The 295-nt window shown below is 43.1% G+C and overlaps 1 protein-coding gene across 1 annotated transcript in view; it reads right to left on the bottom strand.

The window, feature by feature from the left end:
• Positions 1 to 295, bottom strand: part of EMH_0007320 (uncharacterized protein) — a gene marked incomplete at both ends in the record, with an annotated part of 5,694 nt that overhangs the window by 1,766 nt on the left and 3,633 nt on the right. The gene's annotated exons all lie outside the window — the stretch shown is intronic.

The following is a 295-nucleotide window of genomic DNA, read 5'->3' as shown; positions in this document are numbered from 1 at the left end:
GAGAGACAGGCGAGGGCCCTCATTAAATATAAACGAAAAAAAGACAGAGATAAACACCTGCAACACATAAACCCTAAACCCTAAACCCTAAACCCTAGAGACAGAGAGAGAGAGAGAGAAAGAGAGAGAGAAAGAGGAGACAGAGGAGACAGCATCAGCAGAGAGACAGGCGAGGGCCCTCATTAAATATAAACGAAAAAAAGAAAGGGATAAACACCTGCAACACATAATAAACCCTAAACCCTAAACCCTAAACCCTAAACCCTAAATAAACAGAGACAGGAGACAGCACCAC

Source organism: Eimeria mitis, genomic scaffold (genome assembly GCF_000499745.2).
Source record: "Eimeria mitis Houghton genomic scaffold, Emh_scaff305, whole genome shotgun sequence".
Classification (NCBI taxonomy): domain Eukaryota; phylum Apicomplexa; class Conoidasida; order Eucoccidiorida; family Eimeriidae; genus Eimeria; species Eimeria mitis.
This window is presented reverse-complemented; position numbering and strand designations above follow the sequence as displayed.